We start from the raw sequence: 26,399 nt of genomic DNA on the forward strand, positions 1-26,399 counted from the left end.
GCACACACTGAATAAATACATACTTGACTGGTGGATGACAACATGCTCCTACTGAGATCTCTTCCATTCTCACTCTTCACAAATCATATACATTGAGAAAGGTGTTTGTGATTTGTATTCTGTCACTTGCAGGGTTAATTCCAGTGAGTACAGATGGTATCAGACAATGTATGCTAAGCTATAAGATATGCAGTTATTGCTCATGATATATTATAAGAACACAGTACTCTGAGAGGATCCATAGAAAAATACCTACTACCTAACAAGAATGACCATAGGAAAATGGTGGCAGCAAACAGAGTCATACTTTGCTTAAACTTATCCAGTCTCTTATAAAACAAAATCATGAAATTAATTATGCCTTATGGGGATGGGGGAGTATGTGTGTGTATGTGTCTCTTATAAAACAAAATCATGAAATTAATTATGTCTTATGGGGATGGGGGAGTATGTGTGTGTATGTGGATGTATACATATGTGTGTATGTGTATATCCATACACATACACACATATACTTTTCTTTTTAGCCAAGATGGGTTCGCCTGTGTCATTACTGAATTGGAGACAGACTTTACAGGATATTCACTGTTTCTAGGAGAAGCTAAGAATTTTCAAAGGTAAAGGATAGATTTTCAGTGTTTCTTGAGCCAGTTTTCAGGGATAAAATCAGACTCTTATCCACATTATGTTGAGACACCTCTTGTAGGTTTTTACTTCAGTGTTCATTTTTTCCCCCTTCCTCTTTTGTCAATATTATGGCCCAATCCTGCAATTTTCTGAGAATCAGCATTTAATTGCAAGCAAGAGGCAGAAAATAGGAACACTCATAGAGAATGCAGGAGAGGGTTCCATTTTAAAAGGATTTTGTGGAGTATTCAAACTCATGTGGTTTTCTTATGTGAACGCAATAGCAATGCTCACATGGGGACTGCAGAGCCTAGTTAGGATCCTTTATGCCTGGTGATTTTAGTAAGTCCTAAAAATCATGAGATGGTGGCTATTTTATTTTCCTTCTCCTTTTTCATAAGGATAAACTAAGGCAGATCAGGCAACTAAGCATGCCAAAATTAGTTCCTGGGCCAACCACCACCACCTACTTTTTAAATTAAAATGCTAACCTGTTGATCATCTTCAAGCTAAGCTGTCTGCTATTAATAAACAAACATACAGCAAACATGTGTTGTGTGGGCTCAAGGTCTTTTGAGTGCTCTGCAGGGCTTTAAGGTGGTGGAAGACACAGTCTGCTCTCACAAGGGCTTCAGATTCAAGAGTGGGAGAGGGATGGAAAAGAAGCACATATTTAAACAGTAAGAATGAATATTTATGAAGCATTTTAGAGTTTTGAAAGCATTTCTATATATATTATCTCATGAAAACATTAAGATCACGAGACATCACCCAATTGAGAACTCTGATATAGGCAGTACATTTATAAATGGTCAGAGAGGTAGAGAATGAACTGAGGTTGAGAATCAATGGGAAATGAAATAGTTGGTGTATATGTGGCTTAAGCATTGCAGACAGGGACTTCTGACTATGCATGCAAAGCTGAGAGAAGGGCATGAGACGATCCAGGACAGGTTCGGCATAATATTTAGATGTCACATGATGCTGAACAGAACTGCCAATGATGAAAAGTGACTTAGAAGGATCTCTCAACTCTGAAGGTGAGGAAGGTTTGGGGATCAATGCTGGCTGTGATAGTGAAGATTAGAATGGTATGCAATTGTATGGGTGAATCTATGCTAATATGCTAATATGCTAATATGCTAATAAAAGAAACCTCCTGTTTCTCAGTTCTGCACTCTGAAGTATCCACCAGATGCTGAATGAGTATTTGATCTTTTTGGTGCACTGTCTGTTGCTCATGAAGAGCGGTGCCGTTGTATTCTAAAAGTGAATGTTGGCAGCAGTGTGTTCTCCTTTATAGAGAATCCATACTTCCTCTCATTGCCTTATGGGTGTATGTGGACTTAGGTACACCCCCAACAGGCACATGGGGTCAGGTCACGCAGTTATGTCTTCAATTTCCATTTCCCTTGCTTGTCCTTCAACTATAACCATGTTTTTTTTACTTGTGTGGCCATATTTTTCACAATAACTCCAGCAACCAGCTCATTGCTTAAGCTATCATATTTGAAAAGATGTAACATTTTATTTGCCACATTCAGATCTTTTTCCTCAAAGGCAGATGCAAATATCTGAAAACAAACCACTATAGATATAAATTTATAGTAATAGAAAAATAGTCTCAACTGAATCGTTATTTTGAAAAAATTACAGTGATTCCTCTATTGAACACAGGGTGTTGGGTCATTCCTTAAAGAGTTTGCAAAATGCTCTTGAGCTGGACTTCATCTGTTTAAATTTAGAGTGGAATGTGTTGAATTTGTATTAGCAAGGGAGGAATTCCTAAGCAGAAGTTTGGCATTCCTAAGAGGTGAATAAATTAACATTTGATGTATTTTGCCAGTTGAATGCAGTCATTGCCTCTCTATCTTCCTTTTTGTCATAAATAAGTTAATGTGTTTGCTTTTATATGCTCGTGCTGTTTTTGTGCTATGGCTAGTAGTGATTCTAAGGATGTATGGCTGAAATCAGGCGTGTAAGACAGCAAGCACACCATACAAGAGGAAGTTGATCAAAACAACATGTCTTTTTGCATTTACTTTTCCACAACAAAATTAGCGACTGGTGTCCCCATTTTACAGAGAGGGCACTGAGTCTCAGGCGCTAAAATATATTCCTTGTGCCGACATAACCATGAGTGGAAGAACTGAGATTCAAGTACAGTAGGCTGTCTCCAATCTAAGACTCACAGACCTCTAAGAATAGATTTGAAAGTCTGGCATACACTTTGAGATATGCTGTGTTATTATGTACATTTTGATTGTATCATAATTGAAGGTTTATTTTTCTATTTCTTTGTCTAAAGTCCTAGGCCTTGAGGGATAGGCATCCTGGTATCTTTGTCTTTGTATCTCTGGAGTTCAGTACAACATTGTTGAATTAATAAATTAAAATAGTCTAGTAGGCCTGAGAGAATGCCTCTAGATTTCTTAGAAAAATACTCATTACCCTCTTCCTAGCAGATGAAAGCAACAACACAATAAATAAACAGAGCACAGTGACCCAAAGTCTCTAAGACAAGAGGGTGTTCTAGGGTAGAGAGATGTAGTCTTCCTACAGAAATTGCCACCAAATGCGTCTTTGACTATTTGAGTCTTGAGTGGATCTTCTCCCTGGGAGGAGGAAGGTGACAAATAAGCCCCCAGACCCACCTCACCTGCCACTCCACTCTCTTAGGTACACTTCTTAGTACATAAAACACTCAGTAATGTTTCTCAAATGAATAAATGAATATAACAATGAAACAAGTGACACTCTAACCAAGTTTGTTAACCACCTAGGACTGGCACCCAGCGCCTGAGGGCAGAGCCCGTGAATCACATACCCACAGACTGTCACAGTCTAGAGGGCTCACTTGAGTGACCTCTGGGTCACTTTGGAATCCTTATGGGTGGACCACATGGGTTATCATGGCAGCCTGGAGCAAATGGCCCTGGTCTGCTCTGTGGGGTAAACACAAGTGTCCCAACATGTCCACATAGCAGACATGATGTCAAAGCCACATCGTTGGAAGATTTTTGGTGAGTAACAGTGAGGAATTTATGTTCTTTTCAGGTTTTAACATAGAGAGTCCTGAGAAGTGTAATTTACTCTAGGAGGCAGCTCAGATCTTTTGTTTTACAGTTGCTTCCAGCATTATAATTTCTAAAAGAGAATTTTACAATTACAAATAGTAAATTCTGCAGTGTGAAAAATTCTATTGTTTGCCTCCAGTGACATTACAGAAATGATATCCACTCCCCCTCCCTGCTTAGCATTCTGACTACAAGGCTAGAAAAATGTGACAGATATTGTAATTTAAATACAATTGTTCACTTAGCAACCCCTCTGGAAACCTCTCTTGCAACTTGCCTAAAGGGAGAGTACTCAAGACAGTTTTCTAAGAGAACAAAGCCCAACAAGGTTGGAAAGCAGAAAATTACAGTGGTCTCATCAAACCAGACTTCTCCAAACGTCCCTTCTGCCCCTCCCTGTTGTCCCAGGCTCAGAGTCCTGCATCAGCAAAGTGAGAATCCTGAGTTTATCTGCACTGATTAAACAGTGATGCCTCAAACCCTGTATTTCTGGAAATAAAAAAAAATATCCACAGTTGGTCCATTTTTCATTCTTAAATCCCTCTGTTGTCTTCAGGAGAACCAATATATCTTCCTAATAAATAAACTGTCCTCTGCACTATGCATTCAGCAAAGCCCGTGGGTAGATACTACAAAGAGCTCTGGAAAAAAATCACTGTAAATATTATTCTTTGGTCTTTATGAGACACCCTGCATTTGATTTGCTTAATCCTTTGCCTAAATACAAACTGAGGCTATTTCCCCAAAGTTCTCCCATCTTTCTCAGTTGGCCTATGGATAGCTGAGGTGGTTATGCCTGAGGTGTGGGGAAGTGAATCTCCAAACCCAAGCCAGGAGAGCTGAGCTCAGCCCAGGGCTTTTGGGTTTGGGGGACCTGGGGGTGGAAATAGTCCTCTGTAAACTTAGAGAAAACTCTTCAGTCATTCTTGAAGACTCTCTTACCAAAGGTGTTTATAGTTTACATTAATTTATGTGCATACAATAATCTTTTTTACAGGAGAATTTCAGAAGCTTGATTCACTTTTAATAACCCAAACAATGTTACATACATTGGGAGTCTTTTGCCCTTAACTTTCCTTGAGTTGCGTTCAAGGAGTGTTATGTGGGGCCAAATGACAGATATGACCGATTTTTGCTTCCCTGTAAGATGGGCTTTGCAAATCTTTCAGATACTACACTTCCCTCCCCAACCTGCTGCCAGCTCTAGAGACTAGGAAGGCACAGCAGCTATTTGACACTTATTTTTTTTTTATGTTTGAAAGCTTGAAATCAGAGCTTAGAGTGTAATGCAAATAAAGACCTAAACCCATATTAAGGAAAGCAATTTGACACTTTAAGAATTTTATCTCTTCCAAGCCAACTCACAGACAGATTACATACAGAGAGGAACAGGTTAATACTTACATAACTGATTGAAAATTGGTGCTAATTGGCTTGAGGTTTAAATGAGCAAGCTCTGTCAGACAGCTGGGCTAATCGAAGGTTCTGTATATGAAAGTACTACATCGAAATATAATTTATCTCTATGTAATGATGTTTATTCTCTGAAAATTAGGTTAAAATTGAAGAAATCATTTCCCTCATCCTCAATTAAAACAAATAGCTCGTGTTTAGTTCAACTTTAGCATCCATAGACCTTGGGGATAAATTTCCTCCATTTTACAAGTAAACTACTGCCTACATTTTCCTGGGACAAATGGCCTGGAGGATCAGAGTATTTTAGAAAAGGTTAAAAGAAATTGTACCACATCCAGGAAGGCTAATTTTCATGCATCAAGGTTCTTTGAGCTGAGTTTGTGTAATGAGTGCACTGGAAATTGAAAGACGAGATTAAAGTGCTGTTTGTCATGTACAGAGATTTCAGAAATGCTTATCAGGCCTTCGCAGCTGAACACAGCCCAGATTAAAAACCGATCTGACAGAAAGGGAGGCTGACTGCAAATGTGGGGCTTTACATCCACGCTAATTACAAAGTGCATATTAAAACATGAGGCCTATGATGAGAGCAGCTGCAAAGGTCTTTATCTATATGAAGAGACTGTCCACCTACATAATAAGAATAATTACCAATGAGAGAATTCGTAAAAAGAAATTGCACTTAATGACAGATCACACAATTTCTCCTAATTTAAAAAGTCTATTTCACCATCCCCCAATAAGGTGGGACTTCATCTTCTCTCTGGAGACAGGTGACAGATGAGATTTGGAAACAAGATCCGTTCGCTTACAGTTCCCTTAATACGAGCCCATTTGCTTTGAAAAGTGAGGCATGAAAACTGTGGAGCCCCCAGTCCCAGTCTCTCATGAATGGACAGGGAAGCAACTACAGTTTTTTTCCAACCCACTGGAATTACTTGACAGGGGTGACACACACTTTAAATGGAAAGTTGTCAATACCACCAGAACTGGACCCCATCACTGTTGTTGTTTTTTCATATTAATAACTGGCTACGTTAGAGCTGTGATCTGGGCCCAGTCAAATTGAAGGGCTACAAGAAATTCTCTTGGCCTCTCTTTCCCTCTTTGTAAAAAGAAAACGGCCTCCTGCAGTCCTTGAGAAATAAATGTAACACCTGAATGAAAGCAGCCAGCATACGCTGAACACTCTAAATAGCAGTTTTGTTTTCTTCATCCTTTCTCTCCTTCCTTCCTCCACTTCTTTCTTCCGACCTTTTCTTTTCCTTCAGCACTTTTGTGTTGATATGAACCTGACTTATCCATCATCTATTGAGCCTGAATGTTGCTTTTCAGTATTTCATTTTCAAAATAAAATACACATTTTTGTTCGCTTCCTGCAGTTGTTCCTGAAACACTAGGCACATAATAAATGACTACAAGCTACTAAATGATCATTGTGAGGTATTTAAAAAGAGGACCCAAGAAATTCAGCCTGTTGGAAAGGGCAAAGTGAGAAATCAAGGGTCATAAAAATTGCAGAAATGTGCTAGTAAAAGCCATGTTATTTTAACTTTATTATTATGAATAGAATACTATCAAATTCTTCAGGTTTCAGATAGAAATTTTAAATCTCTAACACAAATTATTTCCCAAAGGCCTCATCTACAAATATCACATTGGGGGTTAGGATTTCAACATGTAAATTTTGGGGGGATGTAAATATTCAGTTCATAATAGTCCTTCTGCCTTTCTCCCTTGATGGAAATAGGGGTCAATATTTTCAGCCTGAAACTCGGTCCATTCTTGGATGTCTTTAGTAATAGATTCAATGGTTTTATCTATTATTAATAGTTAATAATAGGTAAATAGCTTAAAATGGATTAAGCAGTTTCAATAGACCCCCACAAAGAGGAAGTAGAAACATTAGAGGATCTTCACTCCTCCTGACATCTGAGATTCCCAGCTCTCTCACTCATTCCTTTTCTGTGCCATAGTAACCAATCACCACAAGTACGAGAAGAGATCAAATAACTCCACCGCAAAGAGAGTGTGCTGTGAGAAAAGAAAATCTGCTGCAAGAGTGTTGCTGGGAATCCCTAAAAAATATTTATCCCTTAGAGTAATTTTTATTTCCAAGGCAGATTCAAATAGAAATGTTTGGAAAGAAATTCACAGTACAGACCAGTGTTATTCATAAAAAAAAAGACCCTGTAACGAGAGTCTTACTCTCTCTCTTGAAGCTAAAAAGAGGTTATGGGCTTGAGTCAGTAGAGATGGGCCTGCTATCCTCATGGGCTCATCTCATTCCTGGAGCCTGGGCATCCCAGGCAGTGCATACAAAACACCATTTCCTGCAGGAGGGAAGACACAATCTTTGGCAACAAAAGGCCAAACAGTAGCCTGGAAGGTGAGATGACGGTGGTAGTCCCAAGGGGGAGCCTTAACCTGAGCACCTGCGGTAGGAGGCTGACCCACCCTCCTTGTCCTAGTGGTAGTAAATGGTGCTTCCCACCCAGGTCCTCAAATGTTCTTGTCAGCCTCTAGGTAGCAGGTGTATTTTCCAGGCCTACTACAGATAAGTCCCCCTATTAGAATCCAGCACCCCTGGTGATTAGAACCACTAACTCCTTCCTTCCATGCCTGCCCCATGGGAGGGCCCTATAGAAGCCAAATACAGTCACTTCAGACCTGGCATACAGAGGTATACAAAGGTCAGGCCACCTCTCCTTCCTGCCGATTTATTATCCAATAAAAATATTGTTAAATGGTTATTTTTTTAAGAGAAGAAGTTACAAGTCATTTTCTGGAGGTTGTGGCACAGCCCTGGGCTGCCTTGACCTAAGTGACTTAGGGTGTCATCCCTAAATGGCTTTGCGACTTTGGGCAAGTTTTCCCATCTATAAAATGAACAGGTTGACCAGATGATCTCTAACATACCATCAAGTTCAAAAATACTATTTTGTTTGTAAGTAGTAGATATATGGATCTTGTATTAGGGATTTTCTTTTTATATGAGTTTTGCATTCAATGTTATGACGAGGGGTACAAAACATAATAAAAAGAGCAATCAAGATTATTTTTCAGAAAAATGGAAACCTAGGGAATAATCAAATTACAGTGATTGAACAAAAGCAAACAAACAAAACAACTTCATATTTATTTCCACCTGTAAATAATAATATATGGATTAGTTAGGTAGTCCTAAATATTTCAGGGTTGTAAACTGATGCAGGATTGGGAGAAAAGTATTTTAGAGTATATACTTTGTGTCAGAAATTGTGTTAATTGCATTTGTCTTTGTAGTTAAGACTGTAAAGATAATGACATTCTTTTTTAGAGATGAAGAAACTGAAGCTCAGCTAATTGAAACAAGTCACCTAACGATCTATAGCAGAAGTTTGCAAAGTGCCCTCCCCCAGTTTCAGCATGACTGGCATCACCCACCAATTTGATAGAACTACCAATTCTCAGGCCCCACTCAGAACTTTGAGTCCAAGACTCTGCCAGTGGGACCCAAAGATGAGTTTTAACTAGATCCCAGCTATAAAGTTGGAGAACCTTTGCTCAAGTAAGAAACAAAGAATCAGTCCTAGGTCTGATAGCCAAGCCTGAAGTCTTCCCACCACCCATCCTTATTTTGGAATTCCAGTTTGCCTGAATCATTTCTGATGGCTTTCTTCAACTTGTTTTCAGATGTGTTTTCCAAGTAGGGTATATACTGCAATCACCTCTTCACATCAACTAGAGGTAGATGAGAGAGTTAAAACAGAATCATTTCAAGTTCAGGAGACAAAAGGAAAAGCGAGACCTTTCAAGAAGACTCATGACAATAATTTATGTCTACTTGTATAATGTCTAGAGGCAAGGGATGGACTTGATCTCTGAGGTCCCCTTGTCCTATGAATTCTCAGATTTTATTTTGGAGGTGGCTAACCACTTATTATATTTATAAATTTATAAGAACACATTTCTCTCAAGAAATTGATTTGGGAATATGTTATGATTTTTATATCTCATGTGAAAATTAAAGCAAGAGAATATTTTACTTATTTTACTCACTTCCCCACCTCCAATCCCATGGCAATGTTTAGCTATAGGTGCTTAACAATATTTACTGAACAAATAAAGTTAGGTCGTGGGATTATGTGTAATTCTCTTTCAGCTTTAAATTTTATCTTTTGATATAAAATTTGTCTGTATGAGACTGAAACTAAGAGACAATTTATAATAGCCTTGCCATACAACTACATGTGTAAACAAGGAAACTTTGACCTCAGAGCTCCTGTTCTTGCCAGAGTCAAAATAAGAATTTACCTTTTATTTTTCTATTCTGCTTTCAGAATACACATCTATTATGTTTCATTCATATCCTTCTTTGTCTCTTTCCTATACAAAAAATTGTTTGGAGGGAACAGTAAGATCAAATCCATCAGTCCCATAGATGACAGGCCTAGAAGTTGTAAGGAAAGAAGTGGCGGGGTGAGGCTGTACATCTTACACATTCAGACGACAGTTGCATACTCAATGGCAGTGGAGATTTCCTCACTGCTTTGAGGTGACAGGAAATTCCCAGTGCCTTTGAAAGAATTAAAGTTCAAGTAGGTGTAGGTTATAAGTATAGATGAGTAAAGTTCACATTTTCAGAATTTCAAAATTTGCTATTTTTCTAACATGAATTTTTACATAAGGCAAAGAGTATTTATTTAGAATTCTGAGCTGCCTGAAACCATCTTACTCAGTCTTGTTATGAAGTTCACTAACTGCTATTTTTCTTTTCAGTTCTTAGTTATACAGAATGTATAAATTACTGACTTTTGACTCAGAGGGAGTCTGCAAAATTTACAGTGCTGAAAAATAGTTACCCATATCAGAGATTTCTGCTGTCCTGCATAACAAATACATTCGTTATTCAAGTTTTCTTGCTTTTTGTACCATGTATACTGAAATTTATTTGGGGGGTTCAACAAGATATTCATTACACAAACTCACAGAAGAACTATGATATAAAGAGCCAGAGTTTTTGAAGATTATAGTGAAAATTGTCCCAAAGTATTTGGCATTGACTGATTAGCACACTGGATAGACAGACTTTGGTTCAAATCCCAGTTCAGCCACTTGCCAGCTGTTGTATTTAAGTAATTCAAACCCCAAACCCCACTTTTACTCCTATAAAATGAAGATATAAATAAAACCTATGTATGCATAGCATTTGCACAGGAACTAGAGTAGACAATGCATGTAATTCACTAGCCCAGTGCTCACACATGGTTAGAATTCAATGAAGGATAGTCATTAGTCTTACTAGTTTATATATACTGTGCAATAAGGAAGCATTAGATCAGCAAAATACTTCTAATCTAAATAGATGACTGAAAAACAGTCCAATAAATTCCCAGCACAAATTTAAAATAATCCCAGAATATTAATCAGAATGGTCTTGACCTGGGAAAGAACTCTCTCCAGCTGGTTCTGGGGCTCTATTGTTCATGTCTACTGAGAGCTTATCCTAAATAAGAGAACTCTGGTGAAGGACTGTTGTTTCTTTATAGTTTAAGCAAAGTAACACTTTAAAAAAGAACAAGTAACTGAAGATTTCCAGCTGTGGTGAATTCCCTCCCTGGTTAAAAAGGTCACTGACTGCTTGCAAAAGGAGTTGTAAGGTACTATTCTCACTGAGCAAATCAAAGGGAGTTGGGAGAAAGTCCATAGGTTAATGAGAACATTAGGTAACCTTATGATGTGTGGTGGAAAATGCTCTTTCCTTCCCCATTGTCAATTATTTTTCCATCAACTTTTATGTAAATAAGTGGCTTAGGCAGACAAGGTGTCTCGAAAGAAGGCAACTTTTGAGAAAAATTTTACCTTGAATTTTCCAAGGAGCTTCCATTGCACTATTAAAATTAATACTATTTCTTGAGGTCAATTTAATGCATCGTTGCTTCTAATTGTGTGCTTAATATACACTCCTTTGTACATTTAGCCAGGGATGTAAATAAATGTTATCATTCACACATTCACACATCTAATTAATATCCACCTTAAAATTCATTACAATACTACACCATATAGACTTATCTTCATTAACTATAAAGGAGCCCTTTAAAATAAAATATTTTCTGGAATATTTTATGTTGGGCAGTGGTAATACAAGGAGCTAAAAAAGAAATAACAAAAGACAAGGGAGTCTTAAAAGGAAAATTCTAGGAACTTCACATGGATTTGTAATTCAAGTTTCACTTGCTTTGATTACAGAAAAAAATACAGTGCATTATAGTTCATAAACATTCTTCTAGAAAATCTTCAGTTTTCAATTCACAAGCATATTTTAATTTTTAGCCTTGTTCTGAGTATTTACTATATCCCAAATATTTTCTAAAGAGCTATGGTGGAATTTTATCTTTACAATTTTTTCTTTTAGCTTTGTATGATTTTTCTTTTCAACCACATCTTAGTGGTTATACACTAGAAGACAAAGAGCTTAAATAGAACCCAGGAAAGACTTTGAATCCTGAAAATATATATAATTTAGGATTCCTTTAAATCTAAGTCATAATGTCGAGCTTGTACATTTCCTCTGGGTAGAAAACTCTAATAGACAAAGGTTCAGTTAAATTGTAGATGTGAAGCATATAGAAGGCAGTGAAAATGGTGTGATTGAATGTCATGTCCTAGCTGGGAAGAAAGGAGATGTCTTAAATTCAGGCTTCTCCTGAATGTTGTAAAACCTGTTCTTAAAACGATTTAATTCTAAATCACATTTGGAGGCATTTTCACTACATGTAATTTAGATTGTGAGTCTTAAATTGTTTATCTTTCTTAATAAGTCATGGTCACCTATATTGGTCAAAATTCACATTTTCTGCCACACATCATTTAGAAATATCTCAAGATATTCTTTAAGCATCACCTTTAAGTCCTTTATCAAGTATTTATTCACAAAAATAGCACTTTACACTTACTTTGTGCTTTTATATTAAAACATGTTCATGTATTAAATTTTATTAAGTTTAATATGGAATCAAGCACACAGAAACAAAGCATAAATGAACTAGTATCTTCTCCTGTTAGCATTTATGTTTGGGGAAATAAAACATACCTTCTAGATAATTCAAAACCATATATAAAAGCAAGATAGTGTGTGATAATCCTGTCTGCTCTGTAGAAATTGAAAACATTTTTCTTTGTTTACTAGAAGTACATGAGGTCCCACATGCAATGCTGTCCTAGTACAATATTGACCAAATTATAGTCCTGACATGTGTAGGAGTGCCTCCTCCTAACTGGCTGAGCAGTTCACAAGGATTAAATATCATATTGCACATGCCTGGCCTCTGATAGGCTTTTAAATGTTTGTGTTCATATTCATTTCACACATCTTAATGGCTCAGCAAGTCTTTCCTGAGAAAGTGAGATCTGAGCAGAGATTTGAAGGGTGAGTAGGATTATCCAGCTAGAGGGTGTGAGGCAGTGTTTCCAACAGAGGGAAAGACAGGTGCAGAGACCACCCCCCAGCGGGAGAAGCGCGGCTCTGCTAAATCCTGAAGGAAGGTCAGTGTAGTTGTTTACATGAGGTCCCGGCCATAAGTCCCAGGTGAGGCTCTCTACCAGGACGGCCATCACACAGGCCCTTGACACCAGTGAGGACACCAGTCTATGCAGTGAGCAATCAGAAACTACAGATGGGATTAAAAAATTTTTTTTATTAAGGTATCATTGATATACACTCTTATGAAGGTTTCACATTGAAAACGTTGTGGTTACTACATACACCCATATTATCAAGTCTCGCCCATACTCCATTGCAGTCACTGTCCATCAGTGTAGTAAGATGCCACAGAGTCACTACTTATCTTCTCTGTGCTACACGGTCTGCCTTGTGACCTCCCCACACCATGTATGCTAATCATAACCCCTTAATCCCCTTCTCCCTCCCTTTCCACCCACCCTCTCCACCCCTCCTCTTTGGTAACCACTAGTCCCTTCTTGGAGTCTGTGAGTCTGCTGCTGTTTTGTTCCTTCAGTTTTGCTTCTTTGTTATACTCCACAAATGAAGGAAATCATTTGGTACTTGTCTTTGTCCACCTGGCTTATTTTGCTGAGCATAATACCCTCTAGCTCCATCCATGTTGTTGCAAATGGTAGGATTTGTTTACTTCTTATGGCTGAATAGTATTTCATTGTGTATATGTACAACCTCTTCTTTATCCATTCATCTACTGATGGACACTTAGGTTGCTTCCATATCTTGGCAACTGTAAATAGTGCGGCAAAAAAATAGGGGTGCATATGTCTTTTTAAATCTGAGAACTTGTTTTCTTTGGGTAAATTCCTAGGAGTGGAATTCCCGGGTCAAATGGTATTTCTATTTTTAGTTTTTTGAGCAACCTCCATACTGCTTTCCACAATGTTTGAACTAATTTACATTCCCACCAGCAGTATAGGAGGGTTCCTCTTTCTCCACATCCTCACCAGCATTTGTTGTTCCTAGTCTTTTCGATGTTGGTCATCCGTCATCCTAACTGGTGTGAGGTGATACCTCATTGTGGTTTTAATTTCCATTTCCCTGATGATTAGCGATGTGGAGCATCTTTTCATGTGCCTGTTGGACATTTGAATTTCTTCTTTGGAGAATTGTCTGTTCATATCCTCTGCCCATTTTTTAATAGGGTTATTTGTTTTTTGGGTCTTGAGGCACGTTGAGTTCTTTATATATTTTGGATGTTAACCCCTTGTCAGATATGTCATTTACAAATATATTCTCCCATACTGTAGGATACCTTTTTGTTCTGCTGATGGGGTCCTTTGTTGTACAGAAGCTTTTTAGTTTGATGTAGTCCCATTTGTTCATTTTTACTTTTGTTTCCCTTGCCTGAGGAGATGCGTTCAGGAAAAGTTGCTCACGTTTATATTCAAGAGACTTTTGCCTATGTTTTCTTCTAACTTCTATGTTAACGTCTAGTTTTATGGTTTCATGACTTACATTCAGGTCTTTGATCCATTTCGAGTTTACTTTTATGTTTGGAGTTAGACAGTAATCCAGTTTCATTCTCTTACATGTAGCTTAAGATGGGTTTTTAATTGAGGAAAGACATTTTAACAAATCTTTGTTTTGAGTTGACCTTTCCTAGGTCACCAAGAGACAAGTTCAAATTCATAAACGCATAAGAGAAGTGCTTTTATTAATTGGTGACATTCCCTTTTTATATTTTTTAATGAAATAACACATACAGTCTACAGAACAGTACTGGTACAGAACACACACCTTTTCTCTGACAACTCATTTATATGGGCTCCTTAGAATTACCTCTTTAAGTGTTTCAACTGCCAATTCAAATTGTTTTGGAAAATGAAGCAACTTTTCAGTGACAAGGATCACCAAACATTTTGCTTAAGTTTAACAAAGATCTATTATATAAACTGGGCCATAAAGAGATGTCTTAAATTGCTTTGTTTGATGTGAAAAATAATAGTCTGTGTTCAAGGTGTGGACAGTCAATACATTATGATCTTTTTATTTCCCAAGCAATTTAGTTTTCCAATATTTTCAGTAATACATTTCCTCTTGTCAGTATAGGAGAGCCCAATTTACACAAGAATAGATATTTTCAGAATTGCAGAAACATGAATTATAAGTTTCTTAAAGCTTGGCTTTAAAACAGGTTTACATTTTACATGTGCATTAATGGCTTTAAAAATAATTTTGGTAACTGTTTTATTAGAGTAACAGCAGCAATAGTTTTCAAAAGACATTCTAGTTTCTTTACATGAGGGACAAAGCCATGTCCAATGGAAGGAAGGATGTCTTCAAGGCTAACCAGGCATTTGAACAATACAGTAAATGAAAAACTGCCACATGGAGAGAAAATGGTTACAAAAGCTAAAGTAAATTGTGTTCAACTCTCATGGTGATCTCAGCGCATCAAAGGTTGCCAAATTATTGTTAGATGCATCATCTTGACAAAGTTGTCAGCAATATCAGCATCACCAAAACTTGTTAGAAATGCAAACGTTCAGACCACACCTCAGATCTCTTGAATCAAAAACTGTGGGGTGGGCCCCAGCCAACTGTGTGTTAATAAGTCCTCCAGGTTCTCAAGTCTGAGAACCACTGGTCTAGGAGAAACCGTGTCCTTCAAAAATCCTATCATCAGCCAGTCAAGTCCTACATTACTAAAATAGCTTCTAATGTTACATAAGTTAATGGGAGAAAGGATATAGCCCAGAACCTGTTCCTTTCCTCCTGCCTAATAGAATCCTTCCCTAAACAGCCAGTATGCCTCAAGGAAATCTGACTGGCCCCTGCTGCAGAGGCAGACCCTGCTGGGCTAAGCCAATAATGGAAACACCTAGGTCTTTACCAGGGACAGTCTTTAGGAATATTGTAGGTCTGAACCAATTTGGGCCAGTGAGATGCATAAAAGATTGTTCAACCTTTTTGGCAAGGAATTTCATTACTTTAAGAGCCAAAGGAGACTATTTCTCTTTTCCATGCATGTAAACATGGATTGCACTGGGAGGCCTCTATGAGCAGCAGGAGATCCAGACAGAAGATGAGGTGGATTTATCACGGGCTGTGCAGAATGGACAGTCAGAAAGAACTTGAGTTTTGATGACACTGCTGGGCCGCTGGATCAGCCCACCGTGAAGTTCACTTTGTATCCAGCTTTTCTGTCATATGTCCAATGCCCTTCCCAATTCTTTAAATAAATCAAAGATGGTACCTATTACCCAAAGCATCGGAACTTATATAGGATGCTGTAGCTCCGGGGAGAAGGGTGTTGCCGGCCTGGGGCAAATCCCCCATGAAACAGGTGAGACTGAAATAGGTCAAGGGAAAGGGTAGGTTGGAAGAAACCTTTTTTATTGCTCACATCTTGCTCCAATTCACTAGCTAGGCCCGGCCCTGTCTTTCTTCTCCAGCTTGTGTTCATACTCTGCCCCCGCACTGCGCTTGCAACTTCTCACCTGCCCCTTCCAGGAGGAACTCCATTGGAGGTGAGGAGAGAATGGCCATTATCTCTCCACCACTTGCTGGAGAGGCTGGGGGAGGCTGCAGGGATAAACACCTATTGATATGTAATGGACTAAGGTCAGGCAGAAGATTCTGGAAATTCTGAGATTCACCCCACAGATGCCCAGTAAACGTTATGAGTTACCCCGAGGTAAGACTAATGGCCTTAATCATCTTTATATCCTGTAATTCTTTATAGTCCACTTCAAAGCCCAGTACATAGTGACTGCTTAATAGACTTGTTGAATGAATGAAAAACTGAATGCATTTACATTTTGTAAGTATATTCCACCAGCCATGGTATTCAAAGAGGTAGAAAATGCAACGGGAGTACCTTAAATATTATTTTCTTTAGAATGTAGTCATCTTGTGTTTTTTTAAAATTGACTGAAGTGAAAACTGTAATGAGGAAGCTTTTTATCTGGAGCAGGAAAATAGTATTTATACCTGTTTTATTTTTAATGTTTTAAAACTTTACTTGAACATAAAATATAACTGATACTTTGAATGATCAAGAACATGTTCCTAAATCTCCAGCTTAAACCACACGAACAAGTTCCCTGCTCTGTCATCGATTCCTTTACTCACTTTCATTTTTTTCTTTCTTGTGTTGGCAGATGTTCTTAATTGCTCAAAAGCATGAGTGGGAAGTGATTACAAACTTCAGATTTAATAAGAACACCAGAAAGAGGAGAGACAGAGCAAACTGCTCTATCATGTATGGGGGTTTTCTGGTTTCATCTTGTATTTCCTCTCCCCACATTTATAAACCTCCAAATAGAGGTGATCTCCACCTATATGCTCCTGTGTGACAGTGGCTTCTCCCAGGCGAGGATGGAAAGCAAAAGGCTAAGACCTCCCTGGAAGAGAGCAACAGATGATCACTCAGAGGCAGGACTAAGGCTGAGACCCATCTCCCCTTCTCCTGAGCAAAAGCCCCGGGCCCTTCACACACGGAGGAGGAGTTGATTACTTCTGCAAGTGAATGGCAAACATTTGACATATCCCAGTCATGATTTTCAAGCACAGGATTTTGCCCACCTGCCAAATGTACCCAAGATGGTGAGTTTTCCCTATTTGATCAAATATCACTCGTTCCTCGTGGGTTGAAACTTCGACTCTATTTCCAGCTAAAAATGGTAAGTGTTGTTATTCTAGTGATTTTACTCTTCCTGAATCACACACGATCTCGCACTGCTAAACAAGTAAAATCATTCCTTCAATGCATTAGTCATAATAAGCAATTGTTTTTGTTGTTGTTTTTAATTAGACTAATCAGTAAATAAAGCAAACCTTCAGTACTAAAAACAGTGGAGCAGGATGTTTTTTGGGGGGTGACCCCATCTTGTCCTCTCTTCCTTATTTAGAACTATTTGCTATCCCTTCTGTTGAAGGCACCTTTAGAACATTTTATGTTCCTTCTTAGCATCTTAAACTCAAGTAAATTAGGATGTAAATGTCTGAAAGTTTACATGGGCTCTTTGTGTGCATGGGGGTGGGGGTCGAGCTTTTTCATTTCAACAGAGGATGAGCCCCTTTCTCCGGAACTTCCGGTCTGCCGATGGTAGAGGAACGAATGGGAGAAGGTGGGGCAGCCGTCTCTTGGCTGTGCGGAACCACACCAGGGCAGGTTTTCACCCAGCCATCAGGCTGTCCTTTCGGATGACACCCAAAGCAAAGCTAAAAGTTTCAATGGCAATGAAGAGAGGCTCAAGATTTATGTATTTGGGTCATGATAGAATAGGAAGGCGGTTTTATTTTTGCAGATGTTAGTAAATGTGTTATTAGCCACTGAGAGCAAAGCTGGGTTCTGCCAGTTGTAAATACTGTTGCCAGGGAAGCAAGTGCGAGCTCTTGCTTGCCCCTGGATTGGTGTGGGAGGCAGTCAAGCCAGGTTGATATTCCTTCCTCTAAAGGGAATTGTTTACTTTTTATGGTTCTATGAATAGTTATCACCTTGGGCTGAGAAGAAGAGCATCTTACTCCCTCTACACCCCACTATTCCACAGCACGCAAGGTGGGGGTCGCATATGTGCAACTGTCTTACTCTGTTACACCTGAAACGCTGAATACATAAGAATCAAAGTTCCCCCAACAAATCCAATATTTTAACTACAACAACAGTACAGTGGGCTTCTTAGCCATAAGCCAATTAAAGCAATTAGTGCTATTTAATGTGAAATGTTCTCTAATACACATACAGGCAGAAATATTGAAGAATACGAGCGTCAAGGATCCTGATTTATTTTCCCATTGCCAGAGTCAGCCGCTGTGTGCCAGGCAGCCCTGTATGTGCTCCTGGTATAACTTTATTAATAATCTTGGCAAACAAAGAATCCTTCAACAAATAGCAGTAGCCTTTTGATTATATTGTGCCACAGATAATAATTGCTTCAAATTGAGTGTATTGGAGTCTATTTGCTCATGAATAATGAAAAAAAAATCATATAACAGTTTGATTATAAAAACTAACGGCATGTTGGATAGCTACCAAGAATTCCCCCAAATTGGACATTTTAATTGTTTTACTTCAGTTGCTGATCCAGGCCAAATTCCTTTAAAACAAATTTTACATACCAAAATCTTTATAAAATAAGTTGATTTCCAAGCCTACTGGCAATAATTCATTTAGAGTTAATGAATGTGAAAAATGTTTTTTTAAAGCTCCATAAAAACATGATATTATTATTATTATTGGAACAATATTTAATTCAACAAAATTCCAGTGTAAGGGAAAATTTAAATAGGCTCTTGCAGGTCTGGGAAAGGGGATTTGACCTGTATTTTACTTTTAGAAATTGGAGTTTTGCAGGCTACATGCAGATATTCAACAATTATTTCAATTTAAAAACGGATTATGCTTTTAACAAAGATGTGGAAGTATACCTTTGATTATTTCTGTTAACATAGTAGCTACCCCATTTATTGAACAATTTCTATGTTTCAGATACTGGGCTAAACAGTTTACAAATATTCTCCAACTTAGTCTTCACAACAGTGCTCTTCAGGAGATATTCTTTGAGTGCTTTGTGTGTAGTCAGTACAGGATCAAGATTTGTTGCACAAATAGAGAAGTAACCTGCTCCAAATCCCAAATTGGGGACCAGCATTGAATCCCCAGTGGGGATCTCCTACTGGTGATCCCCAGTAGCTGTTCTTTCAAGACCCATCATTTATGCTTCTTCCCTTTCCAGGAGCGATGCTTTGGAAGTCCCAGATTTTAATGGTCCCCTGGCTTGTCTAATACACCTAGCCACCTTAGGAGGTCCTCTAGGTTCAAAATCCTGAGTCCAGGCCATGTGACACCTATAGGTAAGGAGACGAGGTCACTGTCCTCCGGGCTCTGTAGAGGGAATTGCTCTAGTGACATCTCAAACAAGCTCACTGTGAGGCCAACACCACAAAGGATTTGATGGCTGAGGAAGTCAAGTTGGCAGGACTCAGTTTGAAACTCAGCCAAGGAGTGAACACCCTTGTTCAAACAGTTTTCTCACTGAACATTTCACTGAGCATCGTGTGTAATTTTGACTTTTCAATCTTTGTGACAGATTGGCCCACGTTGTTTATGTTGCTCATGGCCAGCTAGGCAATATTTTGAAAGGAATCCATTTCCCTGTGGCACCCTCTCACTCTCTTCTCAGCACCCTGCTCCCTCTGCACCTGCCCCAAGGGCCACCTTCCCCTCTGTCCTTACCTTACCTTACCAGATCAGCTTTACTAAAAATACAATTAAAATGATTATTTTAATTATTTTAGCTATGGAACCCTGTCTAATTGCAACCTTAGTTGGAAGCACAAATGAAGGAAACAAGCCTAATTTTCTCTCTAGGACATGGGACCAAAGGTCTAGAATCATATTAAGTCAATGTAAACTCAATGACACTTCCACCTGAGGGAGGAATCTTTCTAGATCTTATCCCAAGGTCCACAACATTTCAAAGATTTCTCAGGTAACTACAATGGCTCAGTTGATCTCTCTGAATTCCTCTGTGCTGACAGCCAATAACACCATCTAAGCCTAATTAATACATCTTTGTTTTTCCCATGTGGGTTAACTTTTCTGCTCAGTTAAACTGTAAACTCCCTCATGGCAGGAACCTCACATCCTCTGTGGTTTTCATTTAAGTAGAGGATCTATGGTAAATAATTCACCAGAAGTGCACCTCAAAACAATTCTTATCAGGTTAAAGCAAAGCAGATAGGGAAAGATAAGGCAGAAGGACTCAGTTTTATGAGACGTGTTGCCTGCCTACTTTGTTTTACACGTCCAGCTTTGAGTCATAGTTTGAGCACTGATTAGTAGTCAGAGAACCAAAGTTGGAACCCAGCAGCCTCAATTTACTGTGTGATTGCAGGCAATTTTAGGTACCTCTCTGTGCGTCAGTTTGCTAATCTTTTAAGTGGAGATCAGAACCTCATTAACTAAGTGTGAGGGCTTAGCTATATTTCATAGAGAATGTACATAGTAGACAATAAATTTCAACCCCATTCCATTTTCCCATTTTGTAGTCTTTGGAATATGTGGCCTCATTATTTAGTCCACAAATTCCTTACTATAGGTTACTCGGGTAAAGAAAACCTCCTTTTGCTAATACTGTCTTGTGGGCTCCTGTTCTGAGATGTAATCTCCCTTATTGCACTGTCCTGGATCCAGACTTTATGGACTTTGTTGTTCTTCGTAGTTATGTATCCACACTGTGGGTAGACTGTGTGCATGGGTGGTGACTGAAGGTTGAAATGAGGGTGGCAAAACCCAAGCACTGCCATTTCCCCTCCCCCAAGTATCTTCCCTGCCTCCCGCCACCGCCCCTCCCCCACAGTGGTCACAGGCTTTGCCCTTCCTCCACCTGCTTAGTTCCAGAAATGTAAAGGGAAAGACTTCATCGTGGCTTTACGGACCATTGCTTCTCAAACTTTACTATGCACAAGGATCACTGAAGATCTTTTTCGAATTGCAGATTCCAAATCAGTGTGATGGGTGGGGCCTGAGCTTCTGCATTTCTCCAGGGTGGGTGCTGATCCACAGACCACATGTTGAGAAGCCAACATCTGGGTGACTGCACCGGGGCAATCGAAGCCAGTCGTATGAAACACCAGGAGGACTACAACTAGAAACAAGGAAAACCAAGCAAAAGCTCAGTCCCAAAGCTCACCTGACAGTGTCACGTGTGCATTGTGGGAAGAGAGAGAATGCATGTGCTTATTTATGTATTTGGATGTTTTTTTTTTTAACCTTCTCTTCGCTTAAATACCAGTTCAGATTCTCATTCTTGATCTTGTCTTACTCATCACTGGTAAAAAGTTCCACTCTCCTTTACCCCTCTCACATTTTACTTTCTACAGATTTTAATATTTATGTGTATCCTAGAAGACAAATATAATGGAACAAGAATGTATTTTAGGGGATTTTTCACATTTATCTCCTATCTCCGCACATTAGTGACAGGCACATGAGAAATGCTGTGAGGGTCAGGGTGGCACTGTAATTCCCGGCACGTGGGCTGTAAATCCCGGCTCCAGCACTCATTAGCCTTCAGCGGGTTTACATTTCTGTACACCAGTTTCCTCATCTTCAAAATGAGGCTGATTGTGGGGATAAATTGAATTAACTCAAGTAAGGGGTTTACAATGTGCCTCATGCATAGGACACACCATAGAAGGGTAAGGCACTAGATAAGCATGTTGTATAATTCTCAGTGTTATGGAATATAGTAGTTTGACTTCAGAAATGATCATATGCCATGTGAGTTATATGTTACATAAATTGTAAGAAAAATTAAAGCAACCAATGATATTAAAATTCCTTTAATGGGTACTATTGTTTAAAGGGATGGGTATCTATCGTTCTTATATGCTGTCTTCAATCACATATAGACTGTGTAAGGCTGATGTGGCAGTGGAGGGGCATTTAAAATTGGTGGTTTAGAAATGACCACGTTTTGGATGGAATAATGTCTGTTTCCCAAGAACAGTATGAAGAAATAAGTGTTTTAAAATGTTAAGATTCAAACAAGAAGTCTGATTTAAATTGTATAAGGCATAATTAGCACCTCTGACATAAATTAGAGGTAAAAGACCTGCTGGGTCACCCACATGTCCTTTTAACCAGGTGCCATGGAGACAGGTACCATAGAAACAGGTAAATCTTATATTTTACTTTCCTAAACCCTTAAACTTGTTATGCCGTTGCTTTAGGTTTGTTTTTACATATAGATCTGTAGGGAAATATAAGAATATGATCTAGATAATTCAAAAATTTTAAACCACACTTCTCCTCCTTAGAGGGATAAAATATGAGTTTTGATTCAATTTAAGGGCAATAGTCTCAGTTCCTCAAAATATCTATAAAAAGTATGTTGGCAGATGCTAAAATCAGGTAGTTTCTGTTGATTAGTCTTTAGGGACTGGAATGATAGAGGAGGCATAAAATAAATAAATCACAGTAGTTAATGGGCCCCCTTCCTTTTTTAAAGTCCTATGTAATACAGAAAGTGCCCCTAAAACATTAAAAAAGCCGTATTTTTCTCCTATAAGAATAAGAGATAGCAATTATTGAACAAAGAAAAAAACCCGTGATCAAAAGCACCTCTGAAAATGGAATAAAAGAAAATTTAATATGTTTTCATAATGTTAACATTAAATTCAGTTCCTTTAAAAGTGATTATCCATAGCTCATATTTGTGGCACTACCAGATAACTTAATTAACTAATATATCCAATTCCGTAACCATGTGCCACAAAGAAAAGTTGTTTTGTATTTCCTGAGATTTCCCATTTGGTTGGTTTTTATGTTTTTCTCCAGGATCACAATCACAGTATCAGAGCAGTTCTGGGATTCCTTCTGATTCTACTTGATCAGATTCATCAGCGGGTCTACCTATACCACAGCAGTCAAGGGCTGGCTGCTTCTGGGTCTCTGCTGAAGGTGCCATGGAGAGGGTTAACCTGAGGGCAAAGGTCACCGCCTACCCAGAGGTTCTTCGCGTCCCTCTCCCTCTCCACAGCTGCTGCCTCACTCTCGGGAATGGTTTCTGTGCATTCTGACTAAAGCTTGTCCTGGTGGATGCCTGTTGAGAAGTAGTGGCGATTCATCTATTTTGAGGGCTATGGCTTTAGCATTGCTTAAGCATGTATGTACTACCCGAATATCCCTCAGCCTCATAAACTTGAGAGTGCTAATGAAGTTATAATAACAGTGTCCAAATGATGGCCCCCAGGCCAACCCCCAGTCTTTACTGCTGTAGTAGCCCAGAGCCCTCTCCATATGTTTCTGTAGGAGATGTGAGGAAATATTTCTGTACTTATGACTTTCGTCATGTAGTGATTTATCCTTATTGCAGGAAAAGAGTATATTGAGACTATAACCATTGCTCTGAAGTAAGTTGGCAAAGGGTCTCTGCATCCTTTCCTTTAAAATACCTGCTTTGTTTGCATCAAAGGAAAAGAGATACCCCTGCTTGGAGCTCCTTTGTTTGGAAAGCCTGCTTGCTTGATATATATCCCCTAATCTATTTAGGGAGGGACTTGTTCCTTTGTTTAAGGTCTAATGGGATTTCCCTGAGTGAAGTTTAGTGGGACCAGTCCTCAGAAAGGCTGTGAGAAGATTTCATCATCAGCTTTTCTTTAGTCTCTGCTCCAGAAAAGGTTACAAAAATAACAAATTTGTCCTTTGGCTAAAACACTCACCTGACTGTCCCTACGGAAGACCAGCTATGGGCTGTGGACCAAATCCCTCTTTGTCCCCGGCCATTCCCAAACAAGCTATTCGTGGTCTGGGTCCTGGAGACTGCTTGGACTATGATTTCTACTTTCTGGAAAAAACTGAAAGAAAACAATATAGGGAATATTTAGGTTTTCTGAGTATTGTGCATTTGATAGGAAAGAAAAAAGTGTATGAAATCATTTGACCCACTTCTATTTCTTCCAAGTGTAGTAAAACATTTGTCCCTAACAGATTCAAAGGAGAGAAATTTGGTCAATCTTGTATGAAGGAAGCATTCCTGATTTTCCAAGACAAGTCTATTCATGTCCTCCCCTCTACTGTGTTGCTGAAGGCCCTCTCTACTGCTTTTACAGTTAATTGTCTCAGTATCCATTCCACTGATCTCCAGTTTGACATGTAGCAGAATAAAGTTGTTTCTTTAACTGCTGTTTCTGGAACTCACCAAAATGAACAGAGGACAAAAAAATAAATAAAAAGAGACTACATCGTCAATGAAGCTGGGAAATGGTTACAGTCACTTACCTTAATATTAAAGAACGGCTGCCAAACACCAAAGGACAGACAGCTACTTTGGAGAGTTCTGGCAGGGCCCCAGCCATGACAGACATCATTCGTTGTATACACGACAGTCATTTCTGCCACTCACTCGCCCCCAATGCATGCCTCTACCCCTGCTTACTCCTTGCCAACACACCTTGGGTTTTGTGTAAATATTGTGTGAGCATGAACTTCAAGGTTAGTTATGATTAATCCTGGTCCATCACCATGATTTGGCTTTATCAGTGGCTGGTTTGAGATTGAGAAGTGACAAGAGTTCTAGAAAATGAATATAACAGTGTGCTTCCCGGAGTAGTTTGTTCACCTTAAAAAGGAACATGTATAGGTGAGCCCATTTACTGTCCCTGAATATTCTTTTCTGCACATAACTCTTGGCAACACAACAACTGTCTTGGAATCATGAAGGCCCCCAGCCTGAGGGTAAAGCAAGCATCCGGAATTTGGCAGTCAAAAAAGATGCAGAGGATCTGAGCCATTGTCTCTGTTCCACTTCATAAACACCCTCTAAGTACCTCTCTGCTGATTCCTCATTAGGTAAGGCAGTGCACGTTCTGATGGTTTAAGCTCTCTTACTTGCAGCTAAAATCACCCCAACTGATAGAGCATAGTCCTTGAAAAGTAGGGCATTCCTCTGACGGACCCACTACTCCTTTATTATAATGACAAACTTGGCGGGGGGAAGACAGCCCTCAGCTCTGATCCATCAGTGGGAGACAAACGGTTGGGTATAAGTACTCAGTCTACTCAGATCTACCATTAAGCAAAGGCAGGCATTACAATTTTAGATCAGAATTTAAGTGTTTAAAACTTTGAAAATGTGGAAACAGCAACATATTTAACAAATTCATAAGGGTGGATAATGATGGAAAGAAATATAATTAGGCTAAATTTCTACTCTTTTCTATTAAAACAGACAAATCAAACAATAGATATCTAAATGCATTATTTCATGATTTAAAGAGATCCATAGAAAAATTTAAATTAATAACATGACAACCAAAATTAAGAGATGGTGTGGAGCAGAAAAGTGGGAGAAAATATGAGAGTGCCAATGTATCCAGTGTTTAAAGGGAACAGTCAATATGCACACTGTAAAACTGAAAAAAAATAAGAAACATTAAGATTATTGCTAAAATTTATAAACAAACTACAGGATGTAGAGAAACTCTTGGATTGGAATAAAACCTCTTGACCTCAGGATGCTGATGAGAAGTCAGTAGGAGGAATACCCCTTGCATTCCCTCCTTTCAGCTGCACTTCTTTAGTCTCCAAAGCATATTGCTTGTACTTAAAACTTCACAGAATCTTTCATGAAACCATTTTATTCAGCTTAAAGCTCTAACCCTTTCTGTGGATAATCAAGACTCTATTTCAAGTGGTTTAGAGAGACACCCTGTCATGTCTCCCTATTGCATTGATTTTCCCTATCTTCCCCTGATGCCAGTATAAAAACTCCTTTTCCTTTCTTCACATCTCCAAAGAAAATTCCCTGGGCATATCAAGTCATAACCTATCAACTATCCATATTATTCAAGAACATAAAGTCTTTATTTTTAAAACTGGGCAGTTGGAACACTCTTTCACACTAGTATCATAAGAACTCTTCTGAATTAATTCAACAACAGTGTGCTGGGAAATGAACCAGTTACTGGCCCTATAAAGCTAAATAAGTCATGATGAGGCTGTAGGCTCCTTGTGATAAGCTGTGAGATTTACAATCAGTTTTCAAAAATTTCAAACTCAAACCATGAGTATAGAAATGAATGGACACATCAGCTTCAATATGTCAACAGACTTGAGTGGGTGAATTCATTAAAATAACACACACTTCTAAAGAGTAAAGCAGGTTGACTGATTATGAGAAATATTTAAAAACAAAGGGTGCATAGTTTAAAACTGGTAAATTGTGGATGGGCAGGTCAAACTCCATTTCGGTTTAAAAGAGTGGCTCTCCACCTCAGTGAAGACATCTGGATGGTGCAATCAGATGTTAAGTGTATTGCAA

This window comes from Manis pentadactyla, chromosome 8 (assembly GCF_030020395.1).
Source record: "Manis pentadactyla isolate mManPen7 chromosome 8, mManPen7.hap1, whole genome shotgun sequence".
Lineage (NCBI taxonomy): Eukaryota > Metazoa > Chordata > Mammalia > Pholidota > Manidae > Manis > Manis pentadactyla.